The sequence below is a fragment of the Petromyzon marinus genome, unplaced genomic scaffold (assembly GCF_048934315.1).
Source record: "Petromyzon marinus isolate PM22_M1 ecotype Great Lakes invasive population unplaced genomic scaffold, UKy_Petmar_22M1.pri1.0 PM_G_Scaffold_14, whole genome shotgun sequence".
NCBI lineage: Eukaryota > Metazoa > Chordata > Hyperoartia > Petromyzontiformes > Petromyzontidae > Petromyzon > Petromyzon marinus.
Window position 1 is genome coordinate 3,965,695 of NW_027422695.1, and position 24,747 is coordinate 3,990,441.

Consider the following 24,747-nt stretch of genomic DNA (forward strand, 5'->3'; position numbering starts at 1 on the left):
CAGAGACACACACACTACTCACACAGACACCCACGCACTACTCACACAGAGACCCACACACTACTCACAGATATACCCACACACTACTCACACAGAGACCCACACACTACTCACACAGAGACCCACACACTACTCACAGAGAGACCCACACACTACTCACACAGAGACCCACACACTACTCACACAGAGACCCACACACTACTCACACAGAGACCCACACACTACTCACACAGAGACCCAGACACTACTCACACAGAGACCCACACACTACTCACACAGAGACCTACACACTACTCACACAGAGACCCACACACTACTCACACAGAGACCCACACACTACTCACACAGAGACCCACAGACTACTCACACAGAGACCCACAGACTACTCACACAGAAACCCACACACTACTCACACAGACACCCACACACTACTAACAGAGAGACCCACACACTACTCACACAGAGACCCACGGACTACTAACAGAGAGACCCACACACTACTCACACAGAGACCCACACACTACTAACAGAGAGACCCACACACTACTCACTCAGAGACCCACACACTACTCACACAGAGACCCACGCACTACTCACACAGAGACCCACACCCTACTCACACAGAGACCCACACACTACTCACACAGACCCACAGACTACTCACAGAGAGACCCACACACTACTCACACAGAGACCCACACACTACTCACACAGAGACCCACACACTACTCACACAGAGACCCACACACTACTCACACAGAGACCCACACACTACTCACACAGAGACCCACACACTACTCACACAGAGACCCACACACTACTCACACAGAGAGACCCACACACTACTCACACAGAGAGACCCACACACTACTCACAGAGAGACCAACAGACTACTCACACAGAGACCTACACACTACTCACACAGAGACCCACAGACTACTCACACAGAGTCCCACACACTACTCACACAGAGACCCACACACTACTCACACAGAGACACACACACTACTCACACAGAGACCCACGCACTACTCACACAGAGACCCACACACTACTCACAGATATACCCACACACTACTCACACAGAGACCCACACACTACTCACACAGAGACCCACACACTACTCACAGAGAGACCCACACACTACTCACACAGAGACCCACACACTACTCACACAGGGACCCACACACTACTCACACAGAGACCCACACACTACTCACACAGAGACCCAGACACTACTCACACAGAGACCCACACACTACTCACAGGAAGACCCATACACTACTCACACAGAGACCCACACACTACTCACACAGAGACCCACACACTGCTCACACAGAGAGACCCACACACTACTCACACAGAGCCCCACGCACTACTCACACAGAGACCCACACACTACTCACAGGAAGACCCATACACTACTCACACAGAGACCCACACACTACTCACACAGAGACCCACACACTACTCACAGAGAGACCCACACACTACTCACACAGAGACCCATACACTACTCACACAGAGACCCACACACTACTCACAGAGAGACCAACAGACTACTCACACAGAGACCTACACACTACTCACACAGAGACCCACAGACTACTCACACAGAGACCCACACACTACTCACACAGAGACCCACACACTACTCACACAGAGACACACACACTACTCACACAGACACCCACGCACTACTCACACAGAGACCCACACACTACTCACAGATATACCCACACACTACTCACACAGAGACCCACACACTACTCACACAGAGACCCACACACTACTCACAGAGAGACCCACACACTACTCACACAGAGACCCACACACTACTCACACAGAGACCCACACACTACTCACACAGAGACCCACACACTACTCACACAGAGACCCAGACACTACTCACACAGAGACCCACACACTACTCACACAGAGACCTACACACTACTCACACAGAGACCCACACACTACTCACACAGAGACCCACACACTACTCACACAGAGACCCACAGACTACTCACACAGAGACCCACAGACTACTCACACAGAAACCCACACACTACTCACACAGACACCCACACACTACTAACAGAGAGACCCACACACTACTCACACAGAGACCCACGGACTACTAACAGAGAGACCCACACACTACTCACACAGAGACCCACACACTACTAACAGAGAGACCCACACACTACTCACTCAGAGACCCACACACTACTCACACAGAGACCCACGCACTACTCACACAGAGACCCACACCCTACTCACACAGAGACCCACACACTACTCACACAGACCCACAGACTACTCACAGAGAGACCCACACACTACTCACACAGAGATCCACACACTACTCACACAGAGACCCACACACTACTCACACAGAGACCCACACACTACTCACACAGAGACCCACACACTACTCACACAGAGACCCACACACTACTCACACAGAGACCCACACACTACTCACACAGAGAGACCCACACACTACTCACACAGAGAGACCCACACACTACTCACAGAAAGACCAACAGACTACTCACACAGAGACCTACACACTACTCACACAGAGACCCACAGACTACTCACACAGAGTCCCACACACTACTCACACAGAGACCCACACACTACTCACACAGAGACACACACACTACTCACACAGAGACCCACGCACTACTCACACAGAGACCCACACACTACTCACAGATATACCCACACACTACTCACACAGAGACCCACACACTACTCACACAGAGACCCACACACTACTCACAGAGAGACCCACACACTACTCACACAGAGACCCACACACTACTCACACAGGGACCCACACACTACTCACACAGAGACCCACACACTACTCACACAGAGACCCAGACACTACTCACACAGAGACCCACACACTACTCACAGGAAGACCCATACACTACTCACACAGAGACCCACACACTACTCACACAGAGACCCACACACTGCTCACACAGAGAGACCCACACACTACTCACACAGAGCCCCACGCACTACTCACACAGAGACCCACACACTACTCACAGGAAGACCCATACACTACTCACACAGAGACCCACACACTACTCACACAGAGACCCACACACTACTCACAGAGAGACCCACAGACTACTCACACAGAAACCCACACACTACTCACACAGACACCCACACACTACTAACAGAGAGACCCACACACTACTCACACAGAGACCCACGGACTACTAACAGAGAGACCCACACACTACTCACACAGAGACCCACACACTACTAACAGAGAGACCCACACACTACTCACTCAGAGACCCACACACTACTCACACAGAGACCCACGCACTACTCACACAGAGACCCACACCCTACTCACACAGAGACCCACACACTACTCACACAGACCCACAGACTACTCACAGAGAGACCCACACACTACTCACACAGAGACCCACACACTACTCACACAGAGACCCACACACTACTCACACAGAGACCCACACACTACTCACACAGAGACCCACACACTACTCACACAGAGACCCACACACTACTCACAGAGAGACCAACAGACTACTCACACAGAGACCTACACACTACTCACACAGAGACCCACAGACTACTCACACAGAGACCCACACACTACTCACACAGAGACCCACACACTACTCACACAGAGACACACACACTACTCACACAGACACCCACGCACTACTCACACAGAGACCCACACACTACTCACAGATATACCCACACACTACTCACACAGAGACCCACACACTACTCACACAGAGACCCACACACTACTCACAGAGAGACCCACACACTACTCACACAGAGACCCACACACTATTCACACAGAGACCCACACACTACTCACACAGAGACCCACACACTACTCACACAGAGACCCAGACACTACTCACACAGAGACCCACACACTACTCACACAGAGACCTACACACTACTCACACAGAGACCCACACACTACTCACACAGAGACCCACACACTACTCACACAGAGACCCACAGACTACTCACACAGAGACCCACAGACTACTCACACAGAAACCCACACACTACTCACACAGACACCCACACACTACTAACAGAGAGACCCACACACTACTCACACAGAGACCCACGGACTACTAACAGAGAAACCCACACACTACTCACACAGAGACCCACACACTACTAACAGAGAGACCCACACACTACTCACTCAGAGACCCACACACTACTCACACAGAGACCCACGCACTACTCACACAGAGACCCACACCCTACTCACACAGAGACCCACACACTACTCACACAGACCCACAGACTACTCACAGAGAGACCCACACACTACTCACACAGAGACCCACACACTACTCACACAGAGACCCACACACTACTCACACAGAGACCCACACACTACTCACACAGAGACCCACACACTACTCACACAGAGACCCACACACTACTCACACAGAGACCCACACACTACTCACACAGAGAGACCCACACACTATTCACTCAGAGACCCACAGACTACTCACACAGAGACCCACAGACTACTCACACAGAGACCCACACACTACTCACACAGAGACACACACACTACTCACACAGAGACCCACAGACTACTCACACAGAGACCCACACACTACTCACAGAGAGACCCACACACTACTCACACAGAGACCCACAGACTACTTACACAGAGACCCACACACTACTCACACAGAGACCCACACACTACTCACTCAGAGACCCACACACTACTCACACAGAGACCCACACACTACTCACACAGAGACCCACACCCTACTCACACAGAGACCCACACACTACTCACACAGACCCACAGACTACTCACAGAGAGACCCACACACTACTCACACAGAGACCCACACACTACTCACACAGAGACCCACACACTACTCACACAGAGACCCACACACTACTCACACAGAGACCCAAACACTACTCACACAGAGACCCACACACTACTCACACAGAGACCCACACACTACTCACACAGAGAGACCCACACACTATTCACTCAGAGACCCACAGACTACTCACACAGAGACCCACAGACTACTCACACAGAGACCCACACACTACTCACACAGAGACACACACACTACTCACACAGAGACCCACAGACTACTCACACAGAGACCCACACACTACTCACAGAGAGACCCACACACTACTCACACAGAGACCCACAGACTACTTACACAGAGACCCACACACTACTCACACAGAGACCCACACACTACTCACTCAGAGACCCACACACTACTCACACAGAGACCCACACACTACTCACACAGAGACCCACACCCTACTCACACAGAGACCCACACACTACTCACACAGACCCACAGACTACTCACAGAGAGACCCACACACTACTCACACAGAGACCCACACACTACTCACACAGAGACCCACACACTACTCACACAGAGACCCACACACTACTCACACAGAGACCCACACACTACTCACACAGAGACCCACACACTACTCACACAGAGACCCACACACTACTCACACAGAGAGACCCACACACTATTCACTCAGAGACCCACAGACTACTCACACAGAGACCCACAGACTACTCACACAGAGACTCACACACTACTCACACAGAGACACACACACTACTCACACAGAGACCCACAGACTACTCACACAGAGACCCACACACTACTCACAGAGAGACCCACACACTACTCACACAGAGACCCACAGACTACTTACACAGAGACCCACACACTACTCACACAGAGACCCACACACTACTCACACAGAGACCCACACACTACTCACACAGAGACGCACACACTACTCACACAGAGACCCACAGACTACTCACACAGAGACCCACACACTACTCACACAGAGACCCACAGACTACTCACACAGACACCCACAGACTACTCACACAGAAACCCACACACTACTCACACAGAGACCCACGCACTACTCACACAGAGACCCACGCACTACTCACACAGAGACCCACACACTACTCACACAGAGACCCACACACTACTCACACAGACCCACAGACTACTCACAGAGAGACCCACACACTACTCACACAGAGACCCACACACTACTCACACAGAGACCCACACACTACTCACACAGAGACCCACACACTACTCACACAGAGACCCACACACTACTCACACAGAGAGACCCACACACTACTCACTCAGAGACCCACAGACTACTCACACAGAGACCCACAGATTACTCACACAGAGACCCACAGACTACTCACACAGAGACCCACACACTACTCACAGGAAGACCCATACACTACTCACACAGAAACCCACACACTACTCACAGAGAGACCCACACACTACTCACAGAGATCCACACACTACTCACAGAGAGACCAACAGACTACTCACACAGAGACCTACACACTACTCACAGAGAGACCCACACACTACTCACACAGAGACCCACAGACTACTCACACATTAGACCCACAGACTACTCACACAGAGACCCACACACTACTCACACAGAGACCCACACACTACTCACACAGAGACCCACACACTACTCACACAGAGACCCACACACTACTCACACAGAGACCCAGACACTACTCACACAGAGACCCACACACTACTCACACAGAGACCCACACACTGCTCACACAGAGAGACCCACACACTACTCACACAGAGAGACCCACACACTACTCACACAGAGACCCACACACTACTCACACAGAGACCCACACAATACTCACACAGAGACCCACACACTACTCACACAGAGACCCACACACTACTCACACAGAGACCCACAGACTACTCACACAGAGACTCACAGACCACTCACACAGAAACCCACACACTACTCACACAGACACCCACACACTACTAACAGAGAGACCCACACACTACTCACACAGAGACCCACGCACTACTAACAGAGAGACCCACACACTACTCACACAGAGACCCACACACTACTAACAGAGAGACCCACACACTACTCACTCAGAGACCCACACACTACTCACACAGAGACCCATGCACTACTCACACAGAGACCCACACCCTACTCACACAGAGACCCACACACTACTCACACAGACCCACAGACTACTCACAGAGAGACCCACACACTACTCACACAGAGACCCACACACTACTCACACAGAGACCCACACACTACTCACACAGAGACCCACACACTACTCACACAGAGACCCAAACACTACTCACACAGAGACCCACACACTACTCACACAGAGACCCACACACTACTCACACAGAGAGACCCACACACTACTCACTCAGAGACCCACAGACTACTCACACAGAGACCCACAGACTACTCACACAGAGACCCACACACTACTCACACTGAGACACACACACTACTCACACAGAGACCCACAGACTCATCACACAGAGACCCACACACTACTCACAGAGAGACCCACACACTACTCACACAGAGACCCACAGACTACTTACACAGAGACCCACACACTACTCACACAGAGACCCACACACTACTCACACAGAGACCCACACACTACTCACACAGAGACCCACACACTACTCACACAGAGACCCACAGACTACTCACACAGAGGCCCACACACTACTCACACAGAGACCCACAGACTACTCACACAGACACCCACAGACTACTCACACAGAAACCCACACACTACTCACACAGAGACCCACGCACTACTCACACAGAGACCCACGTACTACTCACACAGAGACCCACACACTACTCACACAGAGACCCACACACTACTCACACAGACCCACAGACTACTCACAGAGAGAACCACACACTACTCACACAGAGACCCACACACTACTCACACAGAGACCCACACACTACTCACACAGAGACCCACACACTACTCACAGAGAGACCCACACACTACTCACACAGAGACCCACACACTACTCACATAGAGACCCACACACTACTCACACAGAGACCCACACACTACTCACACAGAGACCCAGACACTACTCACACAGAGACCCACACACTACTCACACAGAGACCCACACACTGCTCACACAGAGAGACCCACACACTACTCACAGAGAGACCAACAGACTACTCACACAGAGACCTACACACTACTCACACAGAGACCCACAGACTACTCACACAGAGACCCACACACTACTCACACAGAGACCCACACACTACTCACACAGAGACACACACACTACTCACACAGAGACCCACGCACTACTCACACAGAGACCCACACACTACTCACAGATATACCCACACACTACTCACACAGAGACCCACACACTACTCACACAGAGACCCACACACTACTCACAGAGAGACCCACACACTACTCACACAGAGACCCACACACTACTCACACAGAGACCCACACACTACTCACACAGAGACCCACACACTACTCACACAGAGACCCACACACTACTCACACAGAGACCCACACACTACTCACACAGAGACCCACACACTACTCACACAGAGAGACCCACACACTATTCACTCAGAGACCCACAGACTACTCACACAGAGACCCACAGACTACTCACACAGAGACTCACACACTACTCACACAGAGACACACACACTACTCACACAGAGACCCACAGACTACTCACACAGAGACCCACACACTACTCACAGAGAGACCCACACACTACTCACACAGAGACCCACAGACTACTTACACAGAGACCCACACACTACTCACACAGAGACCCACACACTACTCACACAGAGACCCACACACTACTCACACAGAGACGCACACACTACTCACACAGAGACCCACAGACTACTCACACAGAGACCCACACACTACTCACACAGAGACCCACAGACTACTCACACAGACACCCACAGACTACTCACACAGAAACCCACACACTACTCACACAGAGACCCACGCACTACTCACACAGAGACCCACGCACTACTCACACAGAGACCCACACACTACTCACACAGAGACCCACACACTACTCACACAGACCCACAGACTACTCACAGAGAGACCCACACACTACTCACACAGAGACCCACACACTACTCACACAGAGACCCACACACTACTCACACAGAGACCCACACACTACTCACACAGAGACCCACACACTACTCACACAGAGAGACCCACACACTACTCACTCAGAGACCCACAGACTACTCACACAGAGACCCACAGATTACTCACACAGAGACCCACAGACTACTCACACAGAGACCCACACACTACTCACAGGAAGACCCATACACTACTCACACAGAAACCCACACACTACTCACAGAGAGACCCACACACTACTCACAGAGATCCACACACTACTCACAGAGAGACCAACAGACTACTCACACAGAGACCTACACACTACTCACAGAGAGACCCACACACTACTCACACAGAGACCCACAGACTACTCACACATTAGACCCACAGACTACTCACACAGAGACCCACACACTACTCACACAGAGACCCACACACTACTCACACAGAGACCCACACACTACTCACACAGAGACCCACACACTACTCACACAGAGACCCAGACACTACTCACACAGAGACCCACACACTACTCACACAGAGACCCACACACTGCTCACACAGAGAGACCCACACACTACTCACACAGAGAGACCCACACACTACTCACACAGAGACCCACACACTACTCACACAGAGACCCACACAATACTCACACAGAGACCCACACACTACTCACACAGAGACCCACACACTACTCACACAGAGACCCACAGACTACTCACACAGAGACTCACAGACCACTCACACAGAAACCCACACACTACTCACACAGACACCCACACACTACTAACAGAGAGACCCACACACTACTCACACAGAGACCCACGCACTACTAACAGAGAGACCCACACACTACTCACACAGAGACCCACACACTACTAACAGAGAGACCCACACACTACTCACTCAGAGACCCACACACTACTCACACAGAGACCCATGCACTACTCACACAGAGACCCACACCCTACTCACACAGAGACCCACACACTACTCACACAGACCCACAGACTACTCACAGAGAGACCCACACACTACTCACACAGAGACCCACACACTACTCACACAGAGACCCACACACTACTCACACAGAGACCCACACACTACTCACACAGAGACCCAAACACTACTCACACAGAGACCCACACACTACTCACACAGAGACCCACACACTACTCACACAGAGAGACCCACACACTACTCACTCAGAGACCCACAGACTACTCACACAGAGACCCACAGACTACTCACACAGAGACCCACACACTACTCACACTGAGACACACACACTACTCACACAGAGACCCACAGACTCATCACACAGAGACCCACACACTACTCACAGAGACACCCACACACTACTCACACAGAGACCCACAGACTACTTACACAGAGACCCACACACTACTCACACAGAGACCCACACACTACTCACACAGAGACCCACACACTACTCACACAGAGACCCACACACTACTCACACAGAGACCCACAGACTACTCACACAGAGGCCCACACACTACTCACACAGAGACCCACAGACTACTCACACAGACACCCACAGACTACTCACACAGAAACCCACACACTACTCACACAGAGACCCACGCACTACTCACACAGAGACCCACGTACTACTCACACAGAGACCCACACACTACTCACACAGAGACCCACACACTACTCACACAGACCCACAGACTACTCACAGAGAGAACCACACACTACTCACACAGAGACCCACACACTACTCACACAGAGACCCACACACTACTCACACAGAGACCCACACACTACTCACAGAGAGACCCACACACTACTCACACAGAGACCCACACACTACTCACATAGAGACCCACACACTACTCACACAGAGACCCACACACTACTCACACAGAGACCCAGACACTACTCACACAGAGACCCACACACTACTCACACAGAGACCCACACACTGCTCACACAGAGAGACCCACACACTACTCACAGAGAGACCAACAGACTACTCACACAGAGACCTACACACTACTCACACAGAGACCCACAGACTACTCACACAGAGACCCACACACTACTCACACAGAGACCCACACACTACTCACACAGAGACACACACACTACTCACACAGAGACCCACGCACTACTCACACAGAGACCCACACACTACTCACAGATATACCCACACACTACTCACACAGAGACCCACACACTACTCACACAGAGACCCACACACTACTCACAGAGAGACCCACACACTACTCACACAGAGACCCACACACTACTCACACAGAGACCCACACACTACTCACACAGAGACCCACACACTACTCACACAGAGACCCAGACACTACTCACACAGAGACCCACACACTACTCACAGGAAGACCCATACACTACTCACACAGAGACCCACACACTACTCACACAGAGACCCACACACTGCTCACACAGAGAGACCCACACACTACTCACACAGAGACCCACGCACTACTCACACAGAGACCCACACACTACTCACAGGAAGACCCATACACTACTCACACAGAGACCCACACACTACTCACACAGAGACCCACACACTACTCACAGAGAGACCCACACACTACTCACACAGAGACCCATACACTACTCACACAGAGACCCACACACTACTCACAGAGAGACCAACAGACTACTCACACAGAGACCTACACACTACTCACACAGAGACCCACAGACTACTCACACAGAGACCCACACACTACTCACACAGAGACCCACACACTACTCACACAGACCCACAGACTACTCACAGAGAGACCCACACACTACTCACACAGAGACCCACACACTACTCACACAGAGACCCACACACTACTCACACAGAGACCCACACACTACTCACACAGAGACCCACACACTACTCACACAGAGAGACCCACACACTACTCACTCAGAGACCCACAGACTACTCACACAGAGACCCACAGATTACTCACACAGAGACCCACAGACTACTCACACAGAGACCCACACACTACTCACAGGAAGACCCATACACTACTCACACAGAAACCCACACACTACTCACAGAGAGACCCACACACTACTCACAGAGATCCACACACTACTCACAGAGAGACCAACAGACTACTCACACAGAGACCTACACACTACTCACAGAGAGACCCACACACTACTCACACAGAGACCCACAGACTACTCACACATTAGACCCACAGACTACTCACACAGAGACCCACACACTACTCACACAGAGACCCACACACTACTCACACAGAGACCCACACACTACTCACACAGAGACCGACACACTACTCACACAGAGACCCAGACACTACTCACACAGAGACCCACACACTACTCACACAGAGACCCACACACTGCTCACACAGAGAGACCCACACACTACTCACACAGAGAGACCCACACACTACTCACACAGAGACCCACACACTACTCACACAGAGACCCACACAATACTCACACAGAGACCCACACACTACTCACACAGAGACCCACACACTACTCACACAGAGACCCACAGACTACTCACACAGAGACTCACAGACCACTCACACAGAAACCCACACACTACTCACACAGACACCCACACACTACTAACAGAGAGACCCACACACTACTCACACAGAGACCCACGCACTACTAACAGAGAGACCCACACACTACTCACACAGAGACCCACACACTACTAACAGAGAGACCCACACACTACTCACTCAGAGACCCACACACTACTCACACAGAGACCCATGCACTACTCACACAGAGACCCACACCCTACTCACACAGAGACCCACACACTACTCACACAGACCCACAGACTACTCACAGAGAGACCCACACACTACTCACACAGAGACCCACACACTACTCACACAGACCCACAGACTACTCACAGAGAGAACCACACACTACTCACACAGAGACCCACACACTACTCACACAGAGACCCACACACTACTCACACAGAGACCCACACACTACTCACAGAGAGACCCACACACTACTCACACAGAGACCCACACACTACTCACATAGAGACCCACACACTACTCACACAGAGACCCACACACTACTCACACAGAGACCCAGACACTACTCACACAGAGACCCACACACTACTCACACAGAGACCCACACACTGCTCACACAGAGAGACCCACACACTACTCACAGAGAGACCAACAGACTACTCACACAGAGACCTACACACTACTCACACAGAGACCCACAGACTACTCACACAGAGACCCACACACTACTCACACAGAGACCCACACACTACTCACACAGAGACACACACACTACTCACACAGAGACCCACGCACTACTCACACAGAGACCCACACACTACTCACAGATATACCCACACACTACTCACACAGAGACCCACACACTACTCACACAGAGACCCACACACTACTCACAGAGAGACCCACACACTACTCACACAGAGACCCACACACTACTCACACAGAGACCCACACACTACTCACACAGAGACCCACACACTACTCACACAGAGACCCAGACACTACTCACACAGAGACCCACACACTACTCACAGGAAGACCCATACACTACTCACACAGAGACCCACACACTACTCACACAGAGACCCACACACTGCTCACACAGAGAGACCCACACACTACTCACACAGAGACCCACGCACAACTCACACAGAGACCCACACACTACTCACAGGAAGACCCATACACTACTCACACAGAGACCCACACACTACTCACACAGAGACCCACACACTACTCACAGAGAGACCCACACACTACTCACACAGAGACCCATACACTACTCACACAGAGACCCACACACTACTCACAGAGAGACCAACAGACTACTCACACAGAGACCTACACACTACTCACACAGAGACCCACAGACTACTCACACAGAGACCCACACACTACTCACACAGAGACCCACACACTACTCACACAGACCCACAGACTACTCACAGAGAGACCCACACACTACTCACACAGAGACCCACACACTACTCACACAGAGACCCACACACTACTCACACAGAGACCCACACACTACTCACACAGAGACCCACACACTACTCACACAGAGAGACCCACACACTACTCACTCAGAGACCCACAGACTACTCACACAGAGACCCACAGATTACTCACACAGAGACCCACAGACTACTCACACAGAGACCCACACACTACTCACAGGAAGACCCATACACTACTCACACAGAAACCCACACACTACTCACAGAGAGACCCACACACTACTCACAGAGATCCACACACTACTCACAGAGAGACCAACAGACTACTCACACAGAGACCTACACACTACTCACAGAGAGACCCACACACTACTCACACAGAGACCCACAGACTACTCACACATTAGACCCACAGACTACTCACACAGAGACCCACACACTACTCACACAGAGACCCACACACTACTCACACAGAGACCCACACACTACTCACACAGAGACCCACACACTACTCACACAGAGACCCAGACACTACTCACACAGAGACCCACACACTACTCACACAGAGACCCACACACTGCTCACACAGAGAGACCCACACACTACTCACACAGAGAGACCCACACACTACTCACACAGAGACCCACACACTACTCACACAGAGACCCACACAATACTCACACAGAGACCCACACACTACTCACACAGAGACCCACACACTACTCACACAGAGACCCACAGACTACTCACACAGAGACTCACAGACCACTCACACAGAAACCCACACACTACTCACACAGACACCCACACACTACTAACAGAGAGACCCACACACTACTCACACAGAGACCCACGCACTACTAACAGAGAGACCCACACACTACTCACACAGAGACCCACACACTACTAACAGAGAGACCCACACACTACTCACTCAGAGACCCACACACTACTCACACAGAGACCCATGCACTACTCACACAGAGACCCACACCCTACTCACACAGAGACCCACACACTACTCACACAGACCCACAGACTACTCACAGAGAGACCCACACACTACTCACACAGAGACCCACACACTACTCACACAGAGACCCACACACTACTCACACAGAGACCCACACACTACTCACACAGAGACCCAAACACTACTCACACAGAGACCCACACACTACTCACACAGAGACCCACACACTACTCACACAGAGAGACCCACACACTACTCACTCAGAGACCCACAGACTACTCACACAGAGACCCACAGACTACTCACACAGAGACCCACACACTACTCACACTGAGACACACACACTACTCACACAGAGACCCACAGACTCATCACACAGAGACCCACACACTACTCACAGAGAGACCCACACACTACTCACACAGAGACCCACAGACTACTTACACAGAGACCCACACACTACTCACACAGAGACCCACACACTACTCACACAGAGACCCACACACTACTCACACAGAGACCCACACACTACTCACACAGAGACCCACAGACTACTCACACAGAGGCCCACACACTACTCACACAGAGACCCACAGACTACTCACACAGACACCCACAGACTACTCACACAGAAACCCACACACTACTCACACAGAGACCCACGCACTACTCACACAGAGACCCACGTACTACTCACACAGAGACCCACACACTACTCACACAGAGACCCACACACTACTCACACAGACCCACAGACTACTCACAGAGAGAACCACACACTACTCACACAGAGACCCACACACTACTCACACAGAGACCCACACACTACTCACACAGAGACCCACACACTACTCACAGAGAGACCCACACACTACTCACACAGAGACCCACACACTACTCACATAGAGACCCACACACTACTCACACAGAGACCCACACACTACTCACACAGAGACCCAGACACTACTCACACAGAGACCCACACACTACTCACACAGAGACCCACACACTGCTCACACAGAGAGACCCACACACTACTCACAGAGAGACCAACAGACTACTCACACAGAGACCTACACACTACTCACACAGAGACCCACAGACTACTCACACAGAGACCCACACACTACTCACACAGAGACCCACACACTACTCACACAGAGACACACACACTACTCACACAGAGACCCACGCACTACTCACACAGAGACCCACACACTACTCACAGATATACCCACACACTACTCACACAGAGACCCACACACTACTCACACAGAGACCCACACACTACTCACAGAGAGACCCACACACTACTCACACAGAGACCCACACACTACTCACACAGAGACCCACACACTACTCACACAGAGACCCACACACTACTCACACAGAGACCCACACACTACTCACACAGAGACCCACACACTACTCACACAGAGACCCACACACTACTCACACAGAGAGACCCACACACTATTCACTCAGAGACCCACAGACTACTCACACAGAGACCCACAGACTACTCACACAGAGACTCACACACTACTCACACAGAGACACACACACTACTCACACAGAGACCCACAGACTACTCACACAGAGACCCACACACTACTCACAGAGAGACCCACACACTACTCACACAGAGACCCACAGACTACTTACACAGAGACCCACACACTACTCACACAGAGACCCACACACTACTCACACAGAGACCCACACACTACTCACACAGAGACGCACACACTACTCACACAGAGACCCACAGACTACTCACACAGAGACCCACACACTACTCACACAGAGACCCACAGACTACTCACACAGACACCCACAGACTACTCACACAGAAACCCACACACTACTCACACAGAGACCCACGCACTACTCACACAGAGACCCACGCACTACTCACACAGAGACCCACACACTACTCACACAGAGACCCACACACTACTCACACAGACCCACAGACTACTCACAGAGAGACCCACACACTACTCACACAGAGACCCACACACTACTCACACAGAGACCCACACACTACTCACACAGAGACCCACACACTACTCACACAGAGACCCACACACTACTCACACAGAGAGACCCACACACTACTCACTCAGAGACCCACAGACTACTCACACAGAGACCCACAGATTACTCACACAGAGACCCACAGACTACTCACACAGAGACCCACACACTACTCACAGGAAGACCCATACACTACTCACACAGAAACCCACACACTACTCACAGAGAGACCCACACACTACTCACAGAGATCCACACACTACTCACAGAGAGACCAACAGACTACTCACACAGAGACCTACACACTACTCACAGAGAGACCCACACACTACTCACACAGAGACCCACAGACTACTCACACATTAGACCCACAGACTACTCACACAGAGACCCACACACTACTCACACAGAGACCCACACACTACTCACACAGAGACCCACACACTACTCACACAGAGACCCACACACTACTCACACAGAGACCCAGACACTACTCACACAGAGACCCACACACTACTCACACAGAGACCCACACACTGCTCACACAGAGAGACCCACACACTACTCACACAGAGAGACCCACACACTACTCACACAGAGACCCACACACTACTCACACAGAGACCCACACAATACTCACACAGAGACCCACACACTACTCACACAGAGACCCACACACTACTCACACAGAGACCCACAGACTACTCACACAGAGACTCACAGACCACTCACACAGAAACCCACACACTACTCACACAGACACCCACACACTACTAACAGAGAGACCCACACACTACTCACTCAGAGACCCACAGACTACTCACACAGAGACCCACAGACTACTCACACAGAGACCCACACACTACTCACACTGAGACACACACACTACTCACACAGAGACCCACAGACTCATCACACAGAGACCCACACACTACTCACAGAGAGACCCACACACTACTCACACAGAGACCCACAGACTACTTACACAGAGACCCACACACTACTCACACAGAGACCCACACACTACTCACACAGAGACCCACACACTACTCACACAGAGACCCACACACTACTCACACAGAGACCCACAGACTACTCACACAGAGGCCCACACACTACTCACACAGAGACCCACAGACTACTCACACAGACACCCACAGACTACTCACACAGAAACCCACACACTACTCACACAGAGACCCACGCACTACTCACACAGAGACCCACGTACTACTCACACAGAGACCCACACACTACTCACACAGAGACCCACACACTACTCACACAGACCCACAGACTACTCACAGAGAGAACCACACACTACTCACACAGAGACCCACACACTACTCACACAGAGACCCACACACTACTCACACAGAGACCCACACACTACTCACAGAGAGACCCACACACTACTCACACAGAGACCCACACACTACTCACATAGAGACCCACACACTACTCACACAGAGACCCACACACTACTCACACAGAGACCCAGACACTACTCACACAGAGACCCACACACTACTCACACAGAGACCCACACACTGCTCACACAGAGAGACCCACACACTACTCACAGAGAGACCAACAGACTACTCACACAGAGACCTACACACTACTCACACAGAGACCCACAGACTACTCACACAGAGACCCACACACTACTCACACAGAGACCCACACACTACTCACACAGAGACACACACACTACTCACACAGAGACCCACGCACTACTCACACAGAGACCCACACACTACTCACAGATATACCCACACACTACTCACACAGAGACCCACACACTACTCACACAGAGACCCACACACTACTCACAGAGAGACCCACACACTACTCACACAGAGACCCACACACTACTCACACAGAGACCCACACACTACTCACACAGAGACCCACACACTACTCACACAGAGACCCAGACACTACTCACACAGAGACCCACACACTACTCACAGGAAGACCCATACACTACTCACACAGAGACCCACACACTACTCACACAGAGACCCACACACTGCTCACACAGAGAGACCCACACACTACTCACACAGAGACCCACGCACTACTCACACAGAGACCCACACACTACTCACAGGAAGACCCATACACTACTCACACAGAGACCCACACACTACTCACACAGAGACCCACACACTACTCACAGAGAGACCCACACACTACTCACACAGAGACCCATACACTACTCACACAGAGACCCACACACTACTCACAGAGAGACCAACAGACTACTCACACAGAGACCTACACACTACTCACACAGAGACCCACAGACTACTCACACAGAGACCCACACACTACTCACACAGAGACCCACACACTACTCACACAGAGACACACACACTACTCACACAGAGACCCACGCACTACTCACACAGAGACCAACACACTACTCACAGATATACCCACACACTACTCACACAGAGACCCACACACTACTCACACAGAGACCCACACACTACTCACAGAGAGACCCACACACTACTCACACAGAGACCCACACACTACTCACACAGAGACCCACACACTACTCACACAGAGACCCACACACTACTCACACAGAGACCCAGACACTACTCACACAGAGACCCACACACTACTCACACAGAGACCCACACACTACTCACACAGACACCCACACACTACTAACAGAGAGACCCACACACTACTCACACAGAGACCCACGCACTACTAACAGAGAGACCCACACACTACTCACACAGAGACCCACACACTACTAACAGAGAGACCCACACACTACTCACTCAGAGACCCACACACTACTCACACAGAGACCCATGCACTACTCACACAGAGACCCACACCCTACTCACACAGAGACCCACACACTACTCACACAGACCCACAGACTACTCACAGAGAGACCCACACACTACTCACACAGAGACCCACACACTACTCACACAGAGACCCACATACTACTCACACAGAGACCCACACACTACTCACACAGAGACCCAAACACTACTCACACAGAGACCCACACACTACTCACACAGAGACCCACACACTACTCACACAGAGAGACCCACACACTACTCACTCAGAGACCCACAGACTACTCACACAGAGACCCACAGACTACTCACACAGAGACCCACACACTACTCACACAGAGACACACACACTACTCACACAGAGACCCACAGACTACTCACACAGAGACCCACACACTACTCACAGAGAGACCCACACACTACTCACACAGAGACCCACAGACTACTTACACAGAGACCCACACACTACTCACACAGAGACCCACACACTACTCACACAGAGACCCACACACTACTCACACAGAGACCCACACACTACTCACACAGAGACCCACAGACTACTCACACAGAGACCCACACACTACTCACACAGAGACCCACAGACTACTCACACAGACACCCACAGACTACTCACACAGAAACCCACACACTACTCACACAGAGACCCACGCACTACTCACACAGAGACCCACGTACTACTCACACAGAGACCCACACACTACTCACACAGAGACCCACACACTACTCACACAGACCCACAGACTACTCACAGAGAGACCCACACACTACTCACACAGAGACCCACACACTACTCACACAGAGACCCACACACTACTCACACAGAGACCCACACACTACTCACAGAGAGACCCACACACTACTCACACAGAGACCCACACACTACTCACATAGAGACCCACACACTACTCACACAGAGACCCACACACTACTCACACAGAGACCCAGACACTACTCACACAGAGACCCACACACTACTCACACAGAGACCCACACACTGCTCACACAGAGAGACCCACACACTACTCACAGAGAGACCAACAGACTACTCACACAGAGACCTACACACTACTCACACAGAGACCCACAGACTACTCACACAGAGACCCACACACTACTCACACAGAGACCCACACACTACTCACACAGAGACACACACACTACTCACACAGAGACCCACGCACTACTCACACAGAGACCCACACACTACTCACAGATATACCCACACACTACTCACACAGAGACCCACACACTACTCACACAGAGACCCAGACACTACTCACACAGAGACCCACACACTACTCACAGGAAGACCCATACACTACTCACACAGAGACCCACACACTACTCACACAGAGACCCACACACTGCTCACACAGAGAGACCCACACACTACTCACACAGAGACCCACGCACTACTCACACAGAGACCCACACACTACTCACAGGAAGACCCATACACTACTCACACAGAGACCCACACACTACTCACACAGAGACCCACACACTACTCACAGAGAGACCCACACACTACTCACACAAAGACCCATACACTACTCACACAGAGACCCACACACTACTCACACAGACCCACAGACTACTCACAGAGAGACCCACACACTACTCACACAGAGACCCACACACTACTCACACAGAGACCCACACACTACTCACACAGAGACCCACACACTACTCACAGAGAGACCCACACACTACTCACACAGAGACCCACACACTACTCACATAGAGACCCACACACTACTCACACAGAGACCCACACACTACTCACACAGAGACCCAGACACTACTCACACAGAGACCCACACACTACTCACACAGAGACCCACACACTGCTCACACAGAGAGACCCACACACTACTCACAGAGAGACCAACAGACTACTCACACAGAGACCTACACACTACTCACACAGAGACCCACAGACTACTCACACAGAGACCCACACACTACTCACACAGAGACCCACACACTACTCACACAGAGACACACACACTACTCACACAGAGACCCACGCACTACTCACACAGAGACCCACACACTACTCACAGATATACCCACACACTACTCACACAGAGACCCACACACTACTCACACAGAGACCCACACACTACTCACAGAGAGACCCACACACTACTCACACAGAGACCCACACACTACTCACACAGAGACCCACACACTACTCACACAGAGACCCACACACTACTCACACAGAGACCCAGACACTACTCACACAGAGACCCACACACTACTCACAGGAAGACCCATACACTACTCACACAGAGACCCACACACTACTCACACAGAGACCCACACACTGCTCACACAGAGAGACCCACACACTACTCACACAGAGACCCACGCACTACTCACACAGAGACCCACACACTACTCACAGGAAGACCCATACACTACTCACACAGAGACCCACACACTACTCACACAGAGACCCACACACTACTCACAGAGAGACCCACACACTACTCACACAAAGACCCATACACTACTCACACAGAGACCCACACACTACTCACAGAGAGACCAACAGACTACTCACACAGAGACCTACACACTACTCACACAGAGACCCACAGACTACTCACACAGAGACCCACACACTACTCACACAGAGACCCACACACTACTCACACAGAGACACACACACTACTCACACAGAGACCCACGCACTACTCACACAGAGACCCACACACTACTCACAGATATACCCACACACTACTCACACAGAGACCCACACACTACTCACACAGAGACCCACACACTACTCACAGAGAGACCCACACACTACTCACACAGAGACCCACACACTACTCACACAGAGACCCACACACTACTCACACAGAGACCCACACACTACTCACACAGAGACCCAGACACTACTCACACAGAGACCCACACACTACTCACACAGAGACCTACACACTACTCACACAGAGACCCACATACTACTCACACAGAGACCCACACACTACTCACACAGATACCCACAGACTACTCACACAGAGACCCACAGACTACTCACACAGAAACCCACACACTACTCACACAGACACCCACACACTACTAACAGAGAGACCCACACACTACTCACACAGAGACCCACTCACTACTAACAGAGAGACCCACACACTACTCACACAGAGACCCACACACTACTAACAGAGAGACCCACACACTACTCACTCAGAGACCCACACACTACTCACACAGAGACCCACGCACTACTCACACAGAGACCCACACCCTACTCACACAGAGACCCACACACTACTCACACAGACCCACAGACTACTCACAGAGAGACCCACACACTACTCACACAGAGACCCACACACTACTCACACAGAGACCCACACACTACTCACACAGAGACCCACACACTACTCACACAGAGACCCACACACTACTCACACAGAGACCCACACACTACTCACACAGAGACCCACACACTACTCACACAGAGAGACCCACACACTATTCACTCAGAGACCCACAGACTACTCACACAGAGACCCACAGACTACTCACACAGAGACCCACACACTACTCACACAGAGACACACACACTACTCACACAGAGACCCACAGACTACTCACACAGAGACCCACACACTACTCACAGAGAGACCCACACACTACTCACACAGAGACCCACAGACTACTTACACAGAGACCCACACACTACTCACACAGAGACCCACACACTACTCACACAGAGACCCACACACTACTCACACAGAGACCCACACACTACTCACACAGAGACCCACAGACTACTCACACAGAGACCCACACACTACTCACACAGAGACCCACAGACTACTCACACAGACACCCACAGACTACTCACACAGAAACCCACACACTACTCACACAGAGACCCACGCACTACTCACACAGAGACCCACGCACTACTCACAAAGAGACCCACACACTACTCACACAGAGACCCACACACTACTCACACAGACCCACAGACTACTCACAGAGAGACCCACACACTACTCACACAGAGACCCACACACTACTCACACAGAGACCAACACACTACTCACACAGAGACCCACACACTACTCACACAGAGACCCACACACTACTCACACAGAGAGACCCACACACTACTCACTCAGAGACCCACAGACTACTCACACAGAGACCCACAGATTACTCACACAGAGACCCACAGACTACTCACACAGAGACCCACACACTACTCACAGGAAGACCCATACACTACTCACACAGAAACCCACACACTACTCACAGAGAGACCCACACACTACTCACAGAGATCCACACACTACTCACAGAGAGACCAACAGACTACTCACACAGAGACCTACACACTACTCACAGAGAGACCCACACACTACTCACACAGAGACCCACAGACTACTCACACAGTAGACCCACAGACTACTCACACAGAGACCCACACACTACTCACACAGAGACCCACACACTACTCACACAGAGACCCACACACTACTCACACAGAGACCCACACACTACTCACACAGAGACCCAGACACTACTCACACAGAGACCCACACACTACTCACACAGAGACCCACACACTGCTCACACAGAGAGACCCACACACTACTCACACAGAGAGACCCACACACTACTCACACAGAGACCCACACACTACTCACACAGAGACCCACACACTACTCACACAGAGACCCACACACTACTCACACAGAGACCC